The sequence below is a fragment of the Pan paniscus genome, chromosome 7 (genome assembly GCF_029289425.2).
Source record: "Pan paniscus chromosome 7, NHGRI_mPanPan1-v2.0_pri, whole genome shotgun sequence".
NCBI lineage: Eukaryota > Metazoa > Chordata > Mammalia > Primates > Hominidae > Pan > Pan paniscus.
The window spans coordinates 133652987-133675460 of NC_073256.2; the positions used below are offsets into that span (position 1 = coordinate 133652987).

A 22474-nucleotide genomic window follows, 5' to 3' on the forward strand; every position below is an offset into this window, starting at 1 on the left:
GTTAAAATTCAGTTTAAAATCTCTTTTTTTTTTTTTTGAGACGGAGTCTCGCTCTGTCACCCAGGCTGGAGTGCAGTGGCACAATCTCCACTCACTGCAAGCTCTGCCTCCTGGGTTCATGCCATTCTCCTGCCTCAGCCTCCCAAGTAGCTGGGACTACAGGCGCCCGCCACCAAGCACGGCTAATTTTTTTTTTTGTATTTTTAGTAAAGACGGGGTTTCACCGCGTTAGCCAGAATGGTCTCCATCTCCTGATCTCGTGATCCGCCTCGGCCTCCCAAAGTGCTGGGATTACAGGCATGAGCCACTGCACCTGGCCTTAAAATCTCTGCTAATGTTACAATATTGTGATGTTGTTGCTAAGCTTTATTTTATTTATTTTATTTTTTCATAGGAAGGGGAAGGGACACTGTCACTTTTTGCTCCCAATCTCCTTGAACATATCTGACATCTTCATGACTGCATTTTTATAATTCCATTGTTTTTCCTTACAGAGAATAGTTGGTTTGTATTTCTAGTTTCATTTGATGCTTTTATATAAAGAAAATTCTGTCTGAAACAAAGAGGCAGTGAAAATTAATTTAATCTGAACAAGCTGAAAGAAGCTCATTTCTAACCGTTCAGGAAAGCACATTTAAAACATACCAGATTTGTTACAAAGCTTATGTGTATTCTAATGAAAAAAGAAAACTCAAATCCAGACTTCCATTTATATGTACAATCCATTTGAGATAGGAGGAAAAATGTAAAGCAGTCATATTATACATGCCACAGGTAGGAATAGAAATAAAAAGCATTAGCAGGGACTTGATAGAAAATGTAGTAAAAGTTGATTTATGTACTACAAGGGTTGAAGTGAAGGGTCCTTAAGGGGACCAGAAGTCAAAAAACCAATATACTATTAATGCAAAAGAAAAAAACTCCACATTCAGATACACAGGGAAGATGAAAGCACAGGCCCTGCAGAAAAGAAAAAAGAATCTTATTGATAAGAATTTTATAAGGGACTCAAAATATACTCAATCTATAAATACAAAAGAAAATTCAATTAAACTTAAGTTTGAGAGTGGATATTTAATTTCAGTTCACTATTTTAATTTCTTGCTAATAAAGTTGAAGGATTTTTCCATGTGAGAGACTATTTTTTAAAAATCCTTGACTGAAACTGAATAAGAAGGAAGACAGGATTAGATATTTAAAAATAAATAAATAATGGTAAAAATAATTAATCTAAATAATAAAGTGGGCTGCAGCATAACCAAACACCTCAGTAGTATTTGTGGTTAAGGAAAGATTAATTTTTTTCCCCAAATTTTCCCTAAGTAGTCCAATTATCTTAGTATAAACTATTAATGGGCAATGATTTAAATAGACATTGAAATCAAAATACTCCTTAAATGTCCACACTTAATTTGTATGTCTGCTTATTGTTAAAATTTGCATAAGAAAGTAAAGCTCACAGGTTTAGAATAGATAATTAAAAACATATTTTAGCAGGGTTATTGAAATCCTTTTGAAGGGTTTAATATCAGTCAACTTTGATCATTTCTCTGGATGATTTAAAAAGGATGCCCCTAGGTTTATTTCAGATTGTCAAAGTCCAAAATGTAAATGCAATAAATATAAAGCTTTGATTAGCCTATAAGAATAAAAAAGAGATGAAGGCGATGTTACATGAATATACTAATATGCTTTGGGTCTGTGTCCCCGCCCAAATCTCATGTCTAGTTGTAATCCTCAGCATTGGAAGCAGGACCTGATAGGTGGTGATTGGATTATGGGGGGCAGATTTCCCCTTTGGTGTTGTTCTCATGATAGTGAGTGAGTTCTTGTGAGATCTGGTTGTTCAAAAGTGTGTAGCATGTCCTCCCTCCCTTTCTTCCCCCTGTCCAGCCATGTAAGATGAGCCTGCTTCCCCTTCAACTTCTTCCATAATTGTAAATTTCCTGAGGCCTCCCCACCCATGCTTCCTTTACAGCCTGTGGAACTGTGAGCCAATTAAAACCCCTTTTCTTTATAAATTACCCTGTCTTGGATATGTCTTTATAACAATGAGAGAACAGACTAATGTACATATCACATTTGATACTCTAAGAGATCATTGTTATGCCACAGTTTTAAGAAAATGTATGCCAGGCAGAAAATAGAAGAAAAGCTCAGGATAATGAATGAAAATGTTAAAACTTAGTCTTGGTGCTTATGATTGAATTATGTAAATACTTGAAACTAACATCATATAATAGATGTGGCCATAACTTACTCAGCCCTCCCAAAAATTCAATATGATGGCAAATACCACCTTTTTATATATGGAGAAACTGAGGAACAGCAAGTTAAAAAGTTGTAAAACATTTGTCCAGGGTCAGTGATTCCTTAAAGGCTCAAACTCTAGTGTGATGGTTAATTTTATATGTCAACTTAACTGAGCTAAGGGATGTCCAGATAGCTGGTAAAACATTATTTCTGAGTGTGTCTGTGAAGGTGTTTCCAGAGGAGGTTAGCATTTGAATCAGTAGACTGAGTAAAGAAGATCCACCTTTATCTATGTGGGCAGACATCACCCAATCCATTGAGGACCTGAACAGAACAAAAAGATAGAGGCAGGATGAATTCTCTCCATTTTTTCTTGAGCTGGGATATCCATTTTCTTCTGCCTTTGGATATTGGAGCCCCTGGTTCTGAGGCCTTTGGACTGGGACTCAATGACACCATCAGCTTTCCTAGTTCTCAGTTTACAGATGGCAGGTGGTGGAACTTCTCAGCCTCTATAACCACAGGAGCCAATTTCCATAATAAATCTCCTATATACCTATATCTGCATCTATAAAAATAGCTATCTCCTATTAGTTTTGTTTCCCTCTGGGGAATCCTGATTAAAACATCTGGTAACATGGAGAACTTTGCAAGCCATTCACCACCACCTTGACAATCCACCACTTCCTTTTAAGCCTCAGGGGCTAGGTCAGTATTTCATCCCATGAGATGCAAATTGGGGCATTTGCTTCAAATTACACCTGTTGACATCAGGACTCTAAAACTGAAGATATTAGACACTGATTTTCAGTTTCCTCCACCTCCCCCACATTCTTGCCCTCCAATATGTGGATAACCTGTGGCTCTATAAGCATTACGTTTCAAGTTTATGTGAGCTTCTTAAGTGCCTATTGTCCATCCTTTATCACCAATCTTATCTCTTATTGGTAACATTATCTCCGAATTTGAAAGCCTGAAAAAAAAAATGCTCTGGTGGCAATTTAATTCTGTGTAAGATTTCTTACTCATTAATGTACTATTATTAATATTTATTCAATGTTTTCAATTTAATGGCAAAGTGAGACAAACCAAACTTTCTGTTCCAGAAGAAACTAGACATAGATATTCTTAAGTCATTGAGCCAAATAACGAAGGAGAGAAAGCCTTTGTAGAAATTAACTTAGGAAACTAAAAAAAAAAAAAAAAAAAAAAAAAAATCATTTTTCCTAACTTCATTTTTAATTTTTGGGGTGGATAAATTCATAATAGATTTGTTCTTGAAATGAATATTAAAGAAACTGCAGTAGCTCCCTAAATCCCACTGGAAGAAGAGACCATCAATACTAAGAGATATCAGGTGTACCATTTCTAACCAACTGCCTAATATTACTATTATTCAAAGAGGTAGCACTTCAGCTACCAATATGGCATAAAGGAATTGTCCTGTGGCATAATCCACCAAAGTGATTATGAATTAAACTTAGAATAAAAAGTCAGAGGGGGGAAGGAATAAACTCCACCTGAGAACAAGTACTTAATTACTTGACCAAATTTAGAGACTGGAAAGCATAACACAGAATTAGCACACGTGAACCTATTGAACATTTCTTTAAGAGGAAATTCCCTCATGATAAGAAATGGCCTACCTATTTGCTGCCCAGGGACCATGAAGTTTCTGCTCTTGCTGGTCTTCTCTGGAAAGCAGGGCTGAACAGCCATTTTTCTTGCCCTGTTGATTTGCAGTTTGATAGTCAACGTGACCTCAAGCTAAGCATAAACTCCATGTTATTCTAACAGAGACCATGCCAAACTGTATGGAAAGAAACAGAGCCAAGTACAGATAAAAAAAGCAAACATTAAGACAAGAAAAACTTCCAAGGTTCAGAGGATCGTGTCTTTGGGGAACACTTCCTACAAAATGGCATGCCTTCAAATTACACTAAGGACATTTGCAGGAGGCAGTTTTATAGTCATCCATTTGCCATTCTTAGTAGCATTTACAAACAAGGCGCCCAGGAAGAAGACATATATACGCAGGAGAGTCACTATATGAAACACTCACATTTCACTTTTCCTTCTTCAATAGTTAGAAGGATATTTTTCTGGCTGGTTGATTTACAGAAATATTTTTTTCCTGAGTAAATCTCTGCCTATTAAATCCCAGTGACACTCTGCATGTGAAAACACATCTGATCAGCTAAAGATGTCTATCTTTCTTATAAATGCAGCAAAAAAAAGAAAAAAGATAGAAAGAAATTGTAACCAAAAATATTTAGTGATCTTTAAAATATCATAAATTGCCAGTAACTAATGGCTGGTGTATTGATTAATAGCTTGAAGTACATAGTGGGCAGTTAATGCTATAACAAACCCCTCTGGGATTTATTACACCAATAATTCGGTGAAACTACTAAGTTTCAAGAACCTATTGCTGAAATAAACCATATTTTTTAGCACCCACCAGCAGTGGTATTTATATACATACATATATATTTCCCTTCTTAAATAAATTGTTTGTGTGGGAAATTGATCATTTATATGTGCCCAGTCAGAAAATGTGAACATTTAAATGGTTTATCACTAGATGATGTGATCTTGCAAACTCTGTAAGTTGTTTTTATTTTTTTTTAATCTTCTCACCTCCCTCTCAGGAACAAATGCCAGAAGCACTGAGATGCAAACTAGCTCAGTACAGTACTGGAAGAGACAGTGCTAATCAAAGAGCTCTGACTTGAACCAGGCCTTAGAAGGAGAAGGTGTTAAGGACTAATGCATTAATCTGTTAAGCCCCTGTGTCAGCTAGGAGGAAGAAAAAGAAAAAGAAGAAGAAAAAGAAAAAGAAAAAGAAAGAAAAGCACTCTTTAGTGGTGTGCCCTTAACAGGATATACTGGAGACTGAACTTGAACTTGGGAGGCAGTAGGGATGAAGAATCGCTTTTGAAGCTAGGTATACAGTGGAGAACACAGGGAAGCCAAGTCAGAATTGTAAGTAGTCTATGGCCTTCACCATGGTGTGGAATCCAAGCTGTTTGCATATTCAAGGAAGTTAAATATAGCAGTTGACAAATTTTGCTGCATATACTGAGAACCCTGGAAGGCATTGGAAAATACAAAAATAATATCTAACTTTTAGTTACTTCTAAGTACTAAATCCAACTCTCCTTGCCTTACAGGCTGCTGCATCTCTTCTCTTCCCAAGGCTTGAGAAAGTAGATGCCCCTGTGGAGACTCAGCCCCATTCCTGCTCAATGATAATGCCACTTTGTGAGTTTCAACCATGTACCGCCTCATAGGCCTCTGTGTCTGTTCTTCACTTAATTTATGAAAGGCAAGCATTTTTATCTCCACACTATGCTCTCCCTTTTTATAAGCTAAGTAACTTGAAGCTGTCACACAGCTAGTACAGTACAGAGATAGGATTGAAATCTGGGTCCAAACTCTACACATTTTCCAACCACATTGCTATGGGCCAGCAATAAGTTATCCTCACTGTCACCATGCTCCTGTGTGGGTGCCTGTTTAAGGTATCTGGGTTTCTGCCTCATTTGTGTGTTGTGGTTCTATGCATTATGGAAAATTGGGACTCTTTCTTCGTCATTTTTTTATAACTTGCAGTGTTTCAGGCATATTTTCTCCATATCCCTGTCCTTCACTTTTAGCCACCAAGGGTTACATGGTTCATGAAAAGTAGTGATAATTGTTTTTTCATCCTGAGTCAGGGACCCTGCTAAGTCCTTTAAGGACATTGTCTCATTTACTCTTCACAGCTACCTTATAAAGTGTGTATGTGTGTATAGATGTATGCATATAAGTACACATTGTAACTATTTCAGGATGGAGGAATAGAAGCTTCAACATGTCAAGTAATTTGCCGAAGGCCATGTAGTTGGTAAAGCCATAGAGTGAGGATCTAAACTTAGGTCCACCTGACCCCAAATTGCAAACTTCCAGCTACCATGCTATACAGCTTCCTTCTCATGCCTCTTCCCAGGGACAAGAAACCAACCTTTAACTCTAACAGAGTGACTAGGGCCTTCCTGGCCCAACTGCCTGCATATTGCCCATTATTGTGTTTCACTTACCTTCCTAGGTTTGAGGTCACTTCTTAAGATTTAGGCCCAGTACCCAAGTTTAGCGTACTGATCTTCTCCCCATGGTGCAGAGTGCTCTGTATAGCAGACTAAGGCTTCCTTCAGTACCTGCAGGTGAGGCTGAGCCCGAAGGGTCTATCCCATCAAATGTGTAGACCTAGGGTCTCTTCCACTCCCTTTAGTTTTGCGTGGATATACCCAGACCATTTTTATATGAAGAAATCCTCCCTTTCCAAACTCCTTATTCCAACTTGCGAAGGAGTCAAGTGGGAAAAATTCCAATGAACGTTGTAAGTTGACTCTGTGTTTGCCACGGTTCTTCCACAGAGAAATGGGAAGTGAGCCTGATCATCTCCTTTCCCAGCCCATGCTCTCCTCTTGCTTCCCTCAGCAGCGCAAAGCCCATTCTGCTGGACCTGCTGTGCATACATTTCTCTAGATGATTGGCTTCTTTAGGACCATAACAGAGACTTTTTTGTTTACGTCTTGTGCCTCCTGCTCTGCAGCTCAGAACTGGTGTTCAACAAGTACCTGTAGATATTTAAAAAATGAAAGAATAATGACAACATGAAATAGGGGCAAAAACAGAAGGCACAAAGTCTACTGCTGCCTGTAGTTTTAGAGTCAGCTTCTTTAGTAGCCATAGGAATTACCCACATATCCTCCCAACATTGACTTCAAGAAATGAGAGAGCAAAAGAAAGAGAAAAGAGGAATTGGGAGAGAATGGGATTTTTATTTTCTCTGATCAAAAAGGCCTATTATAGAGTCTCTCTCTTTATCCTGCAAAATCCCTAGCCATAACCAAAGCACACTCCCCAAACCAGACCCTATCCAATGTACCCACATGAATTGCCATCTTTTTTCAATCATCTTCTTGCTTCTGTATATTCCTTTCCCATTTCTTTTTTAAGGCCTTTCTGCTTTTCATCTAAATTAGGCCCACCAGCAGCTTTTCTCACATAGTAGATATGGTTCCTAAAACGATCAGTAGAAATCAGAGCTCTGTAATAGGAATTATAGGTTGACGTCATTTTAGGGATTCCTAATTTTTCAGGTCTGACTCTCCTCAGCCAGCATCGTTTGTCATCATTTCAGTTGAAAGGTTCTCTGCTCCAGAGCTTCCACATTTAATAATTAGTGGTCTGTAACACACTTGAGAGCACTGGAGGAGTTCTCTGTTGAAAGAAAATATAGGGATTAAAAATAGAAAATCATTGCCCTTCCATTCTTGAATCTTATAAGTGGGAATCAAAGAGACTTGGCGGTTGGCAGGAGGAGTTGTGGGAAAGCACATTCTAGGGAAAGGGCAATGGTGTCAGTTACTGATAAGTGGAAATTCCAGTGAACCAAGAATTATCTAGAAAATTATTTAGGGATGTAGGTATCAAGCCACATTTTGAGATCCTGATTTAGAAGTCCTGGGATCAGGCCCAGAAATCCGTTTTTAGGAAGCATTTCCAGACAACTCTGATTACAGTCAGAAGACAATACTTTGAGAATCACTAGAGCATAATATTGTAGCACAGTACTTCTGAAGCTTTAATATACTTGAGAATTGCTGCCCCTCCCCATTAAAACTTGCCAATATATAAATTCCAAGAGAACCTGATTCCAAAGGTCTAGAGATCTAAGAATTTGTTATTTCTAACAAGATCCGTAAACCATACGTTGTAACTGTCACTGATATCACACAATAGTTCTCAAATTTGGCCATATAATGAATCACCTAGGAAGTTTTAAAAAAAAACTGATACCTTGATACTACCCCCTAAAGACTCTAATTTAATTGGTCCTTAAAGATTCTAATTTAATTGGTCCTTAATCTGAACGTCAGGATTTTTTTTAATTTCCCAAGTTATTTTAATGTGAAGCACACAAATGTCTCTCGCATGGCAAGTTTTATTCAGTACCTGCTGTATTGGTCAGATCGGTTAGCTGCTGTAGCAATCTAAATCTCAGTGGCCTACCACAAGAAAGATTTATTTTTCGTTTACACAAAGTTTAATGTGGATGTCTCTGTTGGGATGGTTTTCCAGGAAGCCCTCCTCCAAGCTATGACTCAGAGACCCAAGTATTTTTCACTTTGTGGCTCTGCCATCTTCTGGTTCTGGGGTCATTTTGGTATCATCTGGCTAAAACCCTGCGGGAAGAGAGAAAGAGAAAGGTGGTTAAGATTCTTAACAATCTCAGTCCTTCCATCAGCCTGAAGAGTCACGTGATTGATCTAACTGCAAAGGAGACTGAGGAAGGTGACGTAGCACATGGATATAAGTGAGCATTAATAGTTTCTGTCTCTTTGGCTGTGTTCCAGGCACTATGCTAGATGTCAGAAGGTGATGCAAAGAAGAATGTAAGCCATAATGCTGAGTTTAGAATTTTTTGTTTTGTTTTGTTTTTATAGCAATCAACCTCTTTGGTCAATTCAGCAAGTACTGAGTATATCTCACATCGGCTTTGCTTCTGGAAACTGAGCGGTTATCATCATTCTTATCTCCATTTGGCCCAAATACTCCAGTTCAAAAATCAGTTTGAGTAAAGTCCATTAACAGAGAATAACTCAGTGCAGTAGGATATGTCAGCTAGCATATAACTCTATTAAATCTACTTTTTCGTTTTGGCACTTCATGGTACAGTCTTGAGTTAGACCCCTGATTTCCATATCAGCAAAACAGAAACAATAGTCTTTTTCTTCCAGAGTCATTTTGAGAATTAGAAAAAAAAAAGTGCTAATTATTCAGTAGGCCCTTGATATATGTGCACTATCATATTCTTATATATCGCATTATTACATATTCTTATATTATTATTGAAGAATTCTTACAACTGCTTCATGGGTTTCCTCCAACAAGACTTCAGATCCTTGACAGCATGGACCATAGCTCACAATTTTTTCATCTACCATAGTGCTTGGTAAGTGATGGAAATAGAAAAGTTCATTTATAAGCACTTACTGAGTTGGGTTCACTAGAGGCAAGTCTGAGAGCCTGGGGCTGGCAGCTGTCTTAGAAGTTTCCTGAGAACTATTGTTCCTAAGATGGGCACTCCTATGAGGAAAAGTACTATAAAAATCCCCAAGGAACAAATATGGTAAAGTGTAACTCTTGCAAAATGACAGCAATTTAAGTTTCATGAAAATGTCCACCCTTAATTATCTTCAAAATGTTCTGGGGTTCAGACTTCCCCATTAGTTCTAATCAGCCCTTCGCTTTTAACATTGAGCAATTACTTAACAAAAAAAGAATCCCCAATTGTGGACTCCATCATTACAACAGCCCATTTTATAGAGAAGGATCTATACTCTAAGAGGGTAAGTGCCCACGTTCACAGATATCTAAAAGTGGAAGAATCAAGATTCAAGTCCCGTTTTCCTGCATACAAGCCATATGTATCTCAAACTGGGGATGCATCTACCCTCTAACAGTAAACAGTAGTCAGCACAAGTGTGCCAGGATAAAAATGGTACACCTGCCCGAAATGTCAATTAAAATATTAAGGCATTTTGTATATACAGAAAGACAGATATATCATGATGTAGAATGCAAATTTTCCATAATATATGATCACAAAGAAATTTAAAATTTGTGGTGGACTGCTTTCGACAATGCCTCTAGACCCCTGGGGCCACTCATGTTTGCTTCTCAGGAAACACGTAAGAAGAACTGCCCTTCTATGTGCCATAAAGGGCCATTATGAAATGCCAAGTAGAGCCTATTATTTGAGCCCATTACTGGAAATCTGTCTGTAAAACTCTGTTCAGATGCAATAATGATTTAGGCAGGTCTGACTTCCCAGAAATGAAGGGAAGTGCTGAAAATAAATAGAAGATAATAAATCTCTTAATGGGGCAAAGGGGAAAAATAAAGCAAATTATGTTTTATCTGGCAAAGATATCATGGTCTTTTTTTTTTGTAATCTTCATTTTTCCTTTCTGTAGAAAGCAGTTAGTTCAAAATTAAAGAAAATTTGGATTACAGCTTGTAACACGGTGTCCCAGTTGACCCTAACCTGGGACACAGAAAGTAACCATTTGCAGAAACCAGTGGGCCAGTGACCACTCTAGTCATTTATTTATATAAATGCATAAATATAAGCTATGTGAGCTATTGCTGGTACAAGGACATCTGAGTTGCTCCTCCTGTCTGTGGGCCCTGGGGGAATTAGGTACAGAAGGAGTAGTCACTAAGAGCAAAGGAGTTTCATTTATCTCTTATCTAATTTAACCTTATTCCAACTTGCAATGCAGAGCTCTAGTAAAGCAGGCTTGTGATAGATAGCTTTCCCTAAAAGCCAATGAGGGTCTCTGCCATCCCCTGAGCTCACATCCAAATCTTGTAATTTGACTACTCCTGAGCTTACTCCATGATACTGGAGATAGAAGAAGAAACAATGCACATGCTCAAAATGACATGAATGAAAAATGAAAATAAAAAATAAAGAACCTCGCATATCTTTTAATAGAGAGTAACCCTACCCAGTCATGCAAGTGACCCTGTTTATATCCTGAAATGAGAATTTGATTACCAGTTGCTCCTCCTAGGTGTTAAAGGAGTTAGAAGAGAGGCAGGATAGAGATGGGAAGAGAGACCCAATCTCATGAAGAAGGAAATTTTGGACACAAATTTGAGTGCTAAGGACAGAAACTGGAGGGATGCAGATACTGGGAAGTATTTGTTTCGGGGTGCAATAGTACTTTTATCCCCATTCCCCCTTTTGCCTCCATCTTCCATTTTTGAGCTCAGACAAGCATGGGGCAAGAAATTAAATTAAACTCATTGAAGAGCATGTGAGACTGTAAGCATGATCAGGACCACTTTGGGGTCCAGGGCCACGAGAAATGAAATGTGGAATTTGTGAGAAACAAGAGAAACATTTTTATCTGACCCTCACCCTCAAACTACCAAAGACCACAGATATGAGATGCTCAGGTCCAGGAGTAGTAATTCCTAGTGTAGTGGCTGTGCCAGAAGAGCAGGGCATTCCCCAAAAAAAACACAGATGCTAAAGCAATGGTGAGGCCCTTTGGCACATAGGATGCAATGGAGAATTAATGGACTCATTCTTGAATACAAGTAAAATGTCTTTAGAGATTAGGAAAAATTGTTGAGAGAGCTTTTGAGAGCTGGTGATAATGATGAACACATGTGTGTAATTTTGTAGTTTCAATTTTTTTTCACATATCTCATTTGTTTCTCACAATCACCCTAATAGGTGCGACAAGCATTGTTAGTATCCTCATTTTGCAGATGAGAAAACTGAGTCTCAGAGTTTTAAGCAAGCTGCCCAAGGTCATTTGTCTGGTAAGCGTCAAGGTTGAGAACTCAAAAACAGGATTTTTAGCTCTAAATTCTTTACTTTTTCCACTGGAATATATTGCCAGTTTGGAGTTGTGACAGTTCAGTTAACCAGTCCTTAAAAAAGTATTTTAACAAAGCTGACTTAACATCAGGATGCTGAAAGGAATTCAGCAATGGGCCTATGGGGAAAGGAAGTTACAAAAATCACAAGGCTGACCAGAGCTTAAGCCCAGATGAAGAGAAAGGTGCCATCTCAGAAATGCCATGGCCTGCTCATTGAGAGTACAGAAAGGACAGCCAAGGCTAAGAGACCAAGGGAAACATGGAAGGTAGGAGCCAGAACTGCTCTCCAGGCATAGTAAAAGAAAACAACAACAAAAACATGGTGCTGAGGCTAATAGAAGATTTCTGTAATTCAGAACATGGAATATCTTTGTGCTCCTTCAGTTATTTTTTCTTAGGTTGACGGAATCCCTGGGTAAGAAGAGTGGAGAGAGGAGAGTGAATTCTCTTCCTGAGTCAAGACATCAAGGTATCATGTGGACGAAGGGCCTCATCTCCACCATGTGCACATTACATGTTTGGTTTATACTCTCAGGTGCTATAAAGGAGGTTGGGGGAATGTACCTAGAGTAAATACAGAGTAAATAACTTAAAAGATGATAATTTAGACCAGGGGATGGCAAAACTTTTTCTGGAAAGGGCCAGATAGTAAATATTTTCGGTTTTGTGGGCCATATGGTTTTTGTCACAAGTACTCAACTCTGCCATTAGGATCAGGAAAGCAGCCATAGACAATATGTAGATGAATGGGTGTGGCTGTGTTCCCATAAACTTTATTTGCAAAAACAGGTGGGGTGGGTTTGACCCAAGGGTCCTACTTTGCCAACTGCCAAGTTAGAGAAAAATCGTATCTACTTAAAGCCTTTGATAGTATTCTCATTTCCATCTATGAATCAAGGTGGAACACTGGAAAGGGTAGATGATATAATGTTGGCTATTTACTATCAAGTTTTATAACATTAAAATATTATTTACTACCACCATAGGAATTGCATTTCTGTAATTATTAATTAAGTATTTTTCAAGACATTATTTTAAAATATTTCCTATGAAATGCCTCATTTAAGACTTTTCTGACAGAGTTTAGTATTAGAATACAAATGTTTTCCATCATAAAACTTACGTGTTTTCTTCTGTCAGTGGACTCAAATATTTATTAGACATACCTCTTCATCCTTATTAGAAAAGTTTTAAGAAAGTTTTATGCTTAATTCTAATAATCTTATGATTTAATGGCTAGCATACTTTCCTTCTCTGTTTTGTTTTTACCTTCAATCTTCCTTTCTCTCCCTCTATCTCTTTCTCTCTCTCTCTCTCTCATTTCTATTTCATTGGTCTTTTTTTCTTAAATCCACCTCAGATTTTTACAAAAAAGGAATGAATTCCAAATAAGCACACATAATATTACAGAAAAACATTTCAATTCCAAATAAAGAGAGCCAACAGAAATGTAAACCCTACTTGACAAATTAAGCCCTGTCAGGACCAAGGAGGGATGAGATTATTTTGAAGAAGAGGAACAAGGTAAGAAGACTTTCTCTATCAAAATTTTCTAGAAATTTTGAGTAACTGAAAAGTATGGTATTGGCTCTGGAAATAGAGAAAAGATCAACAGAATAGACAAAGTAGTCTAAAAACAGATGAAAAATGTATGGAAATTTAGTTATGACAGAGGTAGTAACTGATTCTCCAAACAGAAAGAAAAAATCAGATTAAAAAAACTTTTGGCCAGGCGCAGTGTCTCATGCCTGTAATCCCAGCACTTTGGGAGGCCAAGGAGGGCAGATCACAAGGTCAGGAGATCGAGACCATCCTAGCTAACATGGTGAAACCCCGTCTGTACTAAAAATACAAAAAATTAGTCAGGCGTGGTGGCGGGCGCCTGTAGTCCCAGCTACTTGGGAGGCTGAGGCAGGAGAATGGCGTGAACCCAGGAGGCAGAGCTTGCAGTGAGCCGAGATTGCACCACTGCACTCCAGCCTGGGCGACAAAGCGAGACTCCATCTCAAAAAAAAAAACCAACTTTTATTTTAGGTACAGGGATACATGTGCAGGTTTATTATATAGGTAAAGTGCATGTCACAGGGATTTGGCGTACAGATTATTTTGTCACTAAGATAATAAGCATAGTACCTGATACATAGTTTTGTGACCCTCACCCTCCTCTCACCCTCCACCCTCAAGTAGGCCCCAGTGACTTTTATTCCCTTTTTTGCATTCATATATACTCAATATTTAGCTCCCATTTAAGTGAGAAAGTGTTTGTTTTTCTGTTTCTGCATTAGTTCACTTAGGATAATGGCCTACAACTCCATCCATATTTCTTCAAAGGACATAATCTCATTTTTTTTTATGGCCAAATACTATTCCATGGTGTATATGTACCACATTTTCTTTAACCAGTTCATCATTGATTTCATGTCTTTTCCATTGTGAATTCTGCTGCAGTGAACATACATGTGCATGTGTCTTTGTGGTAGAATGATTTATATTTCCTTGGTATATACCCAGTAATGTGATTGCTGGGTCAAATGGTAGTTCTAAGTTCTTTGAGAAATTGCCACACTGCTTTCCACAATGGCTAAACTAATTTACATTTCCAACAGCAGTGTATAAGCATTCTCTTTTATCCACAGCCTTGCCAACATTTCCAACAGCAGTATTGACTTTGTAATAATAGCTATTATTTTTTGACTTTTTAATAATAGCCATTCTGACTGGTATGAGATGCTATCTCATTGTGGTTTGATTTACAGTTCTCTAATGATTAGTGATGTTGAGCATTGTTTCATATGCTTCTTGGCCATGTGTATGTCTTTCTTTTGAAAAGCATCTATTCGTATCCTTTGCCCACTTTTTAATGGGGTTTGTTGTTTATTGCTTAATTGTTTAGGTTCCTTACAGATTCTGGATATTAGGCTTTTGTCAGATGCACAGTTTTTCAAATACTTTTTCCCACTCTATACGTTGTCTGTTTAATCTGTTGATAGGCTCTTTTCCTGTGCGGAAGCTCTTTAGTTTAATTAGGCCTCATTTGTCCATTTTTCTTTCTATTGAAATTGCTTTTGGCATCTGTATCATGAAATCTTCTCTAAAGCCTATGTCTAAAATGGTATTTCTAGGTTATCTTCCAGGGTTTTTGTAGTTTTAGGTTTTACATTTAAGTCTTTAATCCATCTTGAGTTTATTTTTGTATATGGTGTAAGGAAGGAGTCCAGTGTCAATCTTCTGCATATAGCTAGCCAGTTATCCCAGCACCATTTATTAAACAGGGAGTCCTTTCTCCATTGCCTCTTTTTCTCAGCTTTGTTGAAGATCAGATAGTTGTAGGTGTGTGGCTTTATTTCTGGGCTCTCTATTCTGTTCCATTGCTCTATGCATCTGTTTTTGTACCAGTGTCATGCTGTTTTGGTTACTGCAGCCTGGTGGTATAGTTTGAAGTTGGGTAATGTGATGCCTCCAGCTTTGTTCTTTTTGCTTAGGATCTCTTTGGCTATTCAGGCTCTTTTTGCTTCCATATGAATTTTTAACTCTTTTTTTTTTATTTTGTGATGGCTGTCATTGGTAGTTCCATAGGAATAGTATTGAATCTGTACGTTGCTTTGGGCAGGATCACCATTTTAACAATATTAATTCTTCATATCCATGCACAAGAAATGTTTTTCCAGGTGTTTGTCTCATCTTTGATTTTGTTGAGCAGTGTTATGTTATTCTCACTGTAGAGAACTTTCACCTCCCTGGTTAGCTGTATTCCTAGGCATTTTATTCATTTTGTAGCTATTGTGAATGGGATTTTGTTCTTGATTTGGCTCTCAGTTTGGACATTATTGGGTATAGAAATACTACTGACTTATGTACATTGGATACTGAAACTTTGCTGAAGTTATCAGATCTAGAAGCTTTGGGGCAGAGACTGTGGGGTTTTGTAGATACAGAATCATGTCTTCTGCAAATAGAGATAGTTTGACTTCTTCTCTTTCTATTTGCATGCCTTTTGTTTCTTTCTCTTGCCTGATGCTATGGCTAGTCAGAACTTCCAGTACTAGGTTTAATAAAAGCAGTGAGAGTCGGCATCCTTGTCTTGTTCTGGTTTTCAAGGGGAATGCTTCAAGCTTTCATTTATTCAGTATAATGTTGGCTGTGGATTTGTCATAGATGGTCATTATTTTGAGACCTTTTCCTTCAATGCCTAGTTTGAGGGTTTATAACATGAGGGGATGTTGAGCTTTATTGAAACGCTTTTCTGCATCCATTGAGATGATCATGTGGTTTTTGTTTTAAATTCTGTTTATTTGGTGAATCACATTTATTGATTTGTGTCTGTTGAACCAACCTTGCATCCCAAAGATGAAGCCTTGATTGTGGTGGATTATCTTTTTTATGTGCTACTGGATTCAGTTTGCTAGTATTTTGTTGAGGATTTTTGCATCAGTGTTCATCAAGGATACTGGCTTGAAGTTTTCATTTTTTGGTGTGTCTCTGCTAGGTTTTAGCATCAGGATAATACTGGCCTCAGAATGAGGAAGGGAGGAGACCCTTCCCATCAATTTTTTGGAATAGTTTCAGTAGGAATGATACCAGTTCTTCTTTCTACATCTGGGAGAATTTGGCTCTGAATCCATCTGGTCTTGGGCTTTTTCTGGATAGTAGACTTTTTATTACTGATTCAACTTCAGAACTCATTATTGGTCTGTTTAGGGATTTTATTTCTCCTGATTCAGTCTTGGGAGGTTTCACGTTCCTAGGAATTTATCCATTTCTTCTAGGTTTTCTAGTTTGTGTGCATAGAGGTGTTTGCTGTCATTTCTAAGGGATTGTTGTATATCTGTGGGGTCAGTGGTAATGTCCCCTTTGTTTTTTCTGATTGTGTTTATTTGAATCTTCTCTCTTTTTTTATTAGTCTAGCTAGCACTATATCAATCTTATTTATTCTCTCACAGAACCAACTCCTGGATTCATTGGTCTTTTTTATGGTTTCTTCTGTCTTTATTTCCTTCAGTTTAGCTCTGATATTGGCTACGTTGTATCTTTGTTTTTGAGATGGAGTGTCACTCTGTTGCCCAGGCTGGAGTCCAGTGGTGTGATCTCGGCTCACTGCAACCTTCACCTCCCAGGTTCAAGTGATTCTCCTGCCCTAGCCTACTGAATAGGACTGGGACTACAGGCATGTGTCACCACGCCCAGCTGATTTTTTTGTATTTTTAGCAGAGACAGGGTTTTGCCATATTGGCCAGGCTGGTCTCAAACTCCTGACTTCAGGTGATCCACCCACCTCAGCCTCCCAAAGTGTTGGGATTACAGGTGTAAGCCACCACACCCAGCCTGTATCTTTGTTTTAATTAGTTTCAAAGAATTTTTTTATTTCTCCCTTACTTTCATTGTTTACCCAAAAGTCATTCAGGAGCAGGTTGTTTAATTTCCATGTAATTATGTGCTTTTGAGCAATTTTCTTAGTATCGATTCCTATTTTTATTATGCTGATGTCCAAGAGTGTGGTTCGTATGATTTTGGTTATTTTGAATTTGCTGAGAATTGTCTTAGGATTGATTATGTGTTCAATCTTAGATGTGCCATGTGCACATGAGAAGAATGTATATTCTGTTGTTTGTTTTTGGGTGGAGAGTTCTGTAGATGTCTGCTAGGTCTATTTGGTCAAGTATTGAGTTCAGGTCCCAAATGTTTTTGTTAATTTTCTGCCTCAGTCATCTGTCTAATACTGTCAGTGGGGTGTTGAAGCCTTCAAGTAGTATTGTATGGTTATCTAAGTCTCTTTGTGGGTCTTTAAGAACTTGTTTTATGAATCTAGGTGCTTCTGTGTAGGTGCTTCTGTGTTGGGTGCATATATATTTAGGATAGTTAAGTCTTCTTGTTGAATTGAACTCTTTACCATTATGTAATGCCCTTCTTTGTCTTTTTTGATCTTTGTTGGTTTAAAGTCTGCTTTTTCTGAAATTAGAATAGCAACCCCTCCTTTTTTCTGTTTGCTTGGTAAATTTTTCTCCATCTCTTTACTTTGAGCCTATAGGTGTCATTGCATGTGAGATGGATCTCTTGAAGACAGCATACAGTTGGGTCTTGGTTATTTATCTAACTTGCCACTCTGTGCCTTTGCTTGGGGCATTTAGACTGTTTACATTCATAGTTAATATTGATAAGTGCAGGTTTGATCCTATCATTATGTTGTTAGCTGGCTATTATGCAGACTCTTTTTTGTAGTTGCTTTATAGTGCCAATGGTCTATGTATTTGAGTGTGTTTTTGTGGTGACCAGTGGTCTTTCCTTTACATATTTAGTACGCCCTTAAGGGTTCTTGTAAGGAAGGTCTGTTGGTAATACATTCCTTTAGCATTTGCTTGTCTGAAAAGGATCTTATTTATCCTTCATTTATGAAGCTTAGTTTTGGTAGATATGAAATTCTTGGTTGGAATTTCTTTTCTTTAAGAACGCTAAATATAGGCCCCCAATCTCTTTTGGCTTGTAGGGGTCTCCTGAAAGTTCCACCATTACCTTCATGGAGTTCCCTTTGTAAGTGTCCTGTCCCTTCTCTCTAGCTGCTTTTAGGTTATTTCTTTCAATTTGACCTTGGTGAATCTGATAACTATGTGTCTTGGAAATATTTGTCTTATATAGTACTCACAGGTGTTCTCTGCATTTCTTGAATTTCAGTGTTGGCCTTTTTAGCAAGGTTGTGAAATTTTTCATGGAAAATAACCTCAAATATGTTTTCCAAGTTGCTTGCTTTCTATCCCTGTCTTTCAGGGACACCAATGAATCATAGATTTGGTTTCTTTACATAATCCAATATTTCTCAGAGGTTTTGTTCATTCTTCCTTATTCTTTTTTCTTTATTTTTTATCTGACTGAGTTATTTCAGAGAACCAGTGTTCAGGCTCTGAGATTTGTTCCTCAGCTTGGTTGATTCTGCTAATATTTGTGATTGTATTATGAAATTCTTGAAGTGAGGTTTTCAGCTTAAATCAGTTTGGTTCCCCCTTAAATTGGCCATTTTGTCTTTCAGCTCCTGTATTCCTTGGATTGGGTTACAACTTTCTCTTCAATCTCAATGATCTTCATTCCTATCTATATTTTGAATTATATTTCTGTCATTTCAGATGGATCAGCCTAGTTAATAACCATTGCTGGGGAACTAGTGGAGTCATTTGGAGGTTAGAAAACATTCTAGCTTTTTGAGTTGCCAAAGTTCTTGTTCTGGTTCTTTCTCATCTGTGTGGGCTGATGTTCCTTCAGTCTTTGAAGTTGCTGTCCTCTGGATGGAGTTTTTTGCTTTCATCTTCTTTGATGTCTTTGGAAGTTCACCTGGAATAATGTGGGTTCATTCAATTGACTTTGTTTCTGGAAGATTTTAGGGAGCCAAGTATCAGCTCAGCACTCCAGGGCTGTGTGCTCTAACTCTTGGGGCTGGTACCAGGCCACTGGCTTTGTTCTCTGGCCTGCTGAGATTAGAAACCTGCTGCACTGGAGGGGTGAAGGTGCTCCCCATCTGCTGGCCAGAATGGATGCTAGTGTGTCGGGTGGTGCTGATGCATGGTGCAAGACAAAGTGCTTTGTCAGGGCAAGGGAAGTGGAATCCATGCTTGCTCACTCATGCTGTCAGCCACAGTAGTATGGTTGCCTGCATACATGTCAGCTGGGGCAGGGTAACAGTGGGAGAAGGGCTGTGATGTTCCTGCATACTGCTTGCACCAACAGTCATGGAGCTTGGCAAGGACAGGAGTAGGGAATTGGCTGGGCCTGACTTGCTGGTGTCTGTGCTTGCACTCACTCCAACAGAAGCAGTAGTAGTAGGGATCCGGCATGTTCACACCCACAGCACAGTGGAGGCAGGGCCAGTATCTGTGCATGCCTTCACGCAGACAATTGCAGTATGACCAGGTACCCATACGTCAGCAGGGTAGGGAGGGGATGTGGTGCATACTTGTGCTGATGATAGTGGCACAGTAGGGTGTGGGCACCCATGCATACTGGTGAGGGAGGGGAAGCAAGGTCCACATATGGATGTGTGTCAGCAAAACAGTGGATGTTGGCTGTGTGTGAGTGTGTGCTAACAATGCAGCAAGGTGGTGGGTGGGGGGCTTGGGGAGGCTGCAGTGAGTGGTGAATGTGGGTGGGCTGGTGTGTGTCAATGGAGGCCAGTCTGTTGGAGGTCTCCCATGGTCAAGTGAGGTCTGCCACTGAAGGAGTTATGATGAATGCCCCTGGGAAGCACCCTGGTTGGGCATCCAAGACTGTGCTGCAAGAAGGTGTGGCCAGGGTAGGGCCCTGGGAGAGGCCAGCAGACAGGGGTCACTCATATCAGACTGACTCTGTCTCACAAGCAAGACTGCCATGGCTCAGTGCAGGTTTGACAGTCCCTCTAAGGCTTAAATCTCCTAGAGGAGCATGGCAGGCCTTGAGGAATGGGCATCCCTGCCCATGCTTCATCACAGATGTTCCTGCACCAAACCTCTGGGCTCTGCACAGGCTGGAGTCCTGCCCTTACCACCACTCTAAGTAGCTCTCCCTGCTAGCTTTCCATGGGGGTTATGGGGTTTCCTGCTGCCTGGACTCCAGAGATCAGTGGCAAGAGCAGGTCACTTCTAACCTGTTCAACTCACCCCTTTCCCAGGAGTTGCAGGGGGCCAGAAACAAGTCCTGGTGCTCGGTAGTCCTGTACAGGGTTCCCAGCTTCCTCCCTCTTCAGCCCAGTGTCTGCATCATCCTTCCATCCACTCTCAATGCCTTCCCTCCAAAGATCTGCTCAGAATGTACCAGTCTTCCTGACAGCTCAGTCTCTTGGTGGGAGATGTTCCTCCTGGCTACGTCTAGTTAACCATCTTGGCTCCTCTTCTGAAAGATCAGGGATTAGAACTGCTCCAGGACCCCCGGGACATATAATGAAGACACCCTCTGTTTCTACAGGGTCCTCCAAAAATCAGCTTTTTACCTTATAAAATATATAAATTAAAAATTCCAAATAAATTAAAAACTAAATATGAAAAAAGTAGAAATGTTTAGTATATAAATATATGATATATCTTTATGACATCAAGGTAGGGAAAAAACCTTAAACATTATAAAAGCAAAAATCACAAAAGAAAATATTGATATTCACTCCATTACCTTTTTAAACTTCTCTCCATCAAAAATATCATAAACAGGCCAGGCACAGTGGCTCATGCCTATAATCCCAGCACTTTGGGAGGCTGAGGTGGATGGACCATTTGAGGTCAGGAGTTTGAGACCAGCCTGGACAACATGGTGAAACCCCGCCTCTACTAAAAGTACAAAAATCTGCTGGGCATGGTGGCGGGTGCCTGTAGTCCCAGCTACTCCAGAGGCTGAGGCAGGAGAATGCTTGATCCCAGGAGGTGGAGGTTGCAGTGAGCTGAGTTCATGCCACTGCACTCCAGCCTGGGTGACAGAGCGAGACTCTGTCTCAAAAAAAAAAAAAAAAAAAAAAAAAAAAAAAATATATATATATATATATATATATATATATATGAAACAACAGGAAAAATAAAAGATTAAGGATTAATAACCAGAATACTTAGATATTCTACAAAACAATAAAATTAATAAATATCAAACCATATAATAAATAAATAAACAGCCTTACTAGGGGAACAAAACAAAGTATATGTAACTCACAGAAAAGTAAAAGCAAAGACCATTAAACATCAGAAATATTGACACCCAATGTCAATATTAATTAAAAAAAATAAAACAAGAGATATCACTTGGATTGACAACAATTTTAAAGACTTACAACCCCAATTTTTGGCAAGGTAGTAAGAAATAGGAATACACTGATGGTGGGAGCCTATATTGGTACCAACACCCTGGAGAGCAGTTTAGGAATTCCTAGTAAAGTGGAAAACATATACACATCAATGGTCAAAAATTTCACCCATGGATAACAACCCTAGTGCAGCAATTCTCAAAGTTTGGTCTCTGCACCAGTATTTGCATATCCTGAGGGTTTGTTAGAAATTTAGATTCTTGGGCCCACACATTCCATCTGAATCAGGAGGTCTCAGGGAGGGGCCAGCAATCTGTGTTGTCACAATCACTCCAGCTGATTCTATTGCACAACCAAAGCTAGAGAAACCTTCACACGTGTTCCTGAAGACATGTACAAAGAAGGTTCATGGAGGCATTGTACGTAATCACAAAAAAAATATGAACCACCCAGCTGATCCTCTCAAAAGAATGGAAACATAGGCTGCAGTAATCAAAACAGCAGAGTACTAGTACAAAAACAGACACATAGATCAATAGAAAAGAAGAGAGAACCCAGAAATAAAGTTCACTTCTACAGCCAATTGATCTTTGACAAAGTCAACAAAAATAAGCAATGGGGAAAGGAATCCCTATTCAATAAATAGTGCTGGGATAGCTGGCTAGCCATATGCAGAAGAATGAAACTGGACCCCTACCTTTCACCACATACAAAAATTAACTCAAGATGGACTAAAGATTGAAATGTAAGACCTCAAACTATAAGAATCCTAGAAGAGAAGCTAGGAAATACCATTCTGGATACGAGTTTGGGGGAAAATATTATGACTAAGTCCTCAAAAGTAATTGCAACAAAAATAAAAATTGACAAATGGAACCTAATTAAACTAAAGAGTTTTGGCACAGCAAAAGCAACTATCAGCAGAGTAAACAAGCAACATACAAAAAGGGAGGAAATATTCACAAACAATGCATCTGACAAAGGTCTAATATCCAGAATTTGTTAGAAACTTAAACAGTTGATGTTAAGAAG

The 22474-nt window shown here is 38.8% G+C and overlaps 1 long non-coding RNA gene across 1 annotated transcript in view; it reads right to left on the minus strand.

Annotated features, from left to right (window-relative positions):
• Window positions 1-2899: 2899 nt before the first annotated feature.
• The window catches only part of LOC134731000 (uncharacterized), a 68664-nt gene continuing 49089 nt past the window's right edge, over window positions 2900-22474 (minus strand). The window contains exons 2-4 of the long non-coding RNA XR_010113016.1: window positions 8257-8486; window positions 7191-7521; window positions 2900-6875 (exon numbers count right to left, since the gene is read on the minus strand). This is a non-coding gene — a long non-coding RNA (uncharacterized LOC134731000). The remainder of the gene's footprint in view (window positions 6876-7190; window positions 7522-8256; window positions 8487-22474) is intronic.